Source organism: Salmo salar, chromosome 08 (assembly GCF_965601325.2).
Source record: "Salmo salar chromosome 08, fSalSal1, whole genome shotgun sequence".
NCBI classification, from domain to species: domain Eukaryota; kingdom Metazoa; phylum Chordata; class Actinopteri; order Salmoniformes; family Salmonidae; genus Salmo; species Salmo salar.
In genome coordinates, this window is record NC_138298.1 from 3,222,501 (window position 1) to 3,225,000 (window position 2,500).

Sequence of the window (2,500 nt, forward strand, 5' to 3'; positions counted from 1 at the left end):
AGATCGGGCGTACCCAGGCTGGTATGGCCGTAAGCGAGAAACAATCTCTTGCTACAACATATATAGTCAAAGTGAGTGTGATAAACAGACATTGCATTTTCACCAATTAGATAAGCAGCTTGAACTTTGTGTCACTGAAAAAGTAGAAGAAATTACAAACACTGTTCCCATCACTTTTTAGCACAGGTAGTTGGATAAAATACAAACTTTATTTCCTTTCATCATTTGAACAGGGCAAAGGAGCACAAAGCACACACAAGCTGCATTCAGCAACAATATTCTTGTTTGTCTTATAAATACAAGGCAGATGCTAATTGAAAACACAAGGAAATTTGATCCTATTAAAAAGGCAGGAAGCTGCATTTAGTCAATTCATCATTAAATGCTTACTACAAGGCAGTGTTGCTGATGAAATAGTGCAGGGGCACACCCTCGTGGACAAAATGCTTACAGCACCTGGTATTCCCAGGCGGTCTCCCATCCAAGTACTAACCAGGCCCGACCCTGCTTAGCTTCCGAGATCAGACGAGATCGGGCGTACCCAGGCTGGTATGGCCGTAAGCGAGAAACAATCTCTTGCTACAACATATATAGTCAAAGTGAGTGTGATAAACAGACATTGCATTTTCACCAATTAGATAAGCAGCTTGAACTTTGTGTCACTGAAAAAGTAGAAGAAATTACAAACACTGTTCCCATCACTTTTTAGCACAGGTAGTTGGATAAAATACAAACTTTATTTCCTTTCATCATTTGAACAGGGCAAAGGAGCACAAAGCACACACAAGCTGCATTCAGCAACAATATTCTTGTTTGTCTTATAAATACAAGGCAGATGCTAATTGAAAACACAAGGAAATTTGATCCTATTAAAAAGGCAGGAAGCTGCATTTAGTCAATTCATCATTAAATGCTTACTACAAGGCAGTGTTGCTGATGAAATAGTGCAGGGGCACACCCTCGTGGACAAAATGCTTACAGCACCTGGTATTCCCAGGCGGTCTCCCATCCAAGTACTAACCAGGCCCGACCCTGCTTAGCTTCCGAGATCAGATGAGATCGGGCGTACCCAGGCTGGTATGGCCGTAAGCGAGAAACAATCTCTTGCTACAACATATATAGTCAAAGTGAGTCTGATAAAACAGACATTTAGTCAATTCATCATTAAATGCTTAATACAAGGCAGTGTTGCTGATGAAATAGTGCAAGAGCACACCCTCGTGGACAATATGCTTACAGCACCTGGTATTCCCAGGCGGTCTCCCATCCAAGTACTAACCAGGCCCGACCCTGCTTAGCTTCCGAGATCAGACGAGATCGGGCGTACCCAGGCTGGTATGGCCGTAAGCGAGAAGCAATCTCTTGCTACAACATATATAGTCAAAGTGAGTGTGATAAACAGACATTGCATTTTCACCAATTAGATAAGCAGCTTGAACTTTGTGTCACTGAAAAAGTAGAAGAAATTACAAACACTGTTCCCATCACTTTTTAGCACAGGTAGTTGGATAAAATACAAACTTTATTTCCTTTCATCATTTGAACAGGGCAAAGGAGCACAAAGCACACACAAGCTGCATTCAGCAACAATATTCTTGTTTGTCTTATAAATACAAGGCAGATGCTAATTGAAAACACAAGGAAATTTGATCCTATTAAAAAGGCAGGAAGCTGCATTTAGTCAATTCATCATTAAATGCTTACTACAAGGCAGTGTTGCTGATGAAATAGTGCAGGGGCACACCCTCGTGGACAAAATGCTTACAGCACCTGGTATTCCCAGGCGGTCTCCCATCCAAGTACTAACCAGGCCCGACCCTGCTTAGCTTCCGAGATCAGATGAGATCGGGCGTACCCAGGCTGGTATGGCCGTAAGCGAGAAACAATCTCTTGCTACAACATATATAGTCAAAGTGAGTCTGATAAAACAGACATTTAGTCAATTCATCATTAAATGCTTAATACAAGGCAGTGTTGCTGATGAAATAGTGCAAGAGCACACCCTCGTGGACAAAATGCTTACAGCACCTGGTATTCCCAGGCGGTCTCCCATCCAAGTACTAACCAGGCCCGACCCTGCTTAGCTTCCGAGATCAGACGAGATCGGGCGTACCCAGGCTGGTATGGCCGTAAGCGAGAAACAATCTCTTGCTACAACATATATAGTCAAAGTGAGTGTGATAAACAGACATTGCATTTTCACCAATTAGATAAGCAGCTTGAACTTTGTGTCACTGAAAAAGTAGAAGAAATTACAAACACTGTTCCCATCACTTTTTAGCACAGGTAGTTGGATAAAATACAAACTTTATTTCCTTTCATCATTTGAACAGGGCAAAGGAGCACAAAGCACACACAAGCTGCATTCAGCAACAATATTCTTGTTTGTCTTATAAATACAAGGCAGATGCTAATTGAAAACACAAGGAAATTTGATCCTATTAAAAAGGCAGGAAGCTGCATTTAGTCAATTCATCATTAAATGCTTACTACAAGGCAG

General features: G+C 41.6%; 6 non-coding genes across 6 annotated transcripts in view; all 6 read right to left on the reverse strand.

The window, feature by feature from the left end:
* The window catches only part of LOC145855990 (5S ribosomal RNA), a 119-nt gene extending 84 nt beyond the window's left edge, over positions 1-35 (reverse strand). The window contains exon 1 of the ribosomal RNA XR_014376878.1: positions 1-35. This exon is cut by the window's left edge and continues 84 nt beyond it. This is a non-coding gene — a ribosomal RNA (5S ribosomal RNA).
* Positions 36-444: 409 nt separating this feature from the next.
* LOC145855991 (5S ribosomal RNA) lies at positions 445-563 on the reverse strand. Its single transcript, XR_014376879.1, has one exon. It is a non-coding gene; the product is annotated as a 5S ribosomal RNA (ribosomal RNA).
* Positions 564-972: 409 nt separating this feature from the next.
* LOC145856009 (5S ribosomal RNA) lies at positions 973-1,091 on the reverse strand. Its single transcript, XR_014376897.1, has one exon. It is a non-coding gene; the product is annotated as a 5S ribosomal RNA (ribosomal RNA).
* A 139-nt stretch (positions 1,092-1,230) lies between these two features.
* On the reverse strand, positions 1,231-1,349 carry LOC145855992 (5S ribosomal RNA). The gene has a single exon (XR_014376880.1). It is a non-coding gene; the product is annotated as a 5S ribosomal RNA (ribosomal RNA).
* Positions 1,350-1,758: 409 nt separating this feature from the next.
* LOC145856020 (5S ribosomal RNA) lies at positions 1,759-1,877 on the reverse strand. Its single transcript, XR_014376908.1, has one exon. It is a non-coding gene; the product is annotated as a 5S ribosomal RNA (ribosomal RNA).
* Positions 1,878-2,016: 139 nt separating this feature from the next.
* Positions 2,017-2,135, reverse strand: LOC145855993 (5S ribosomal RNA). The gene has a single exon (XR_014376881.1). It is a non-coding gene; the product is annotated as a 5S ribosomal RNA (ribosomal RNA).
* Positions 2,136-2,500: the final 365 nt, after the last annotated feature.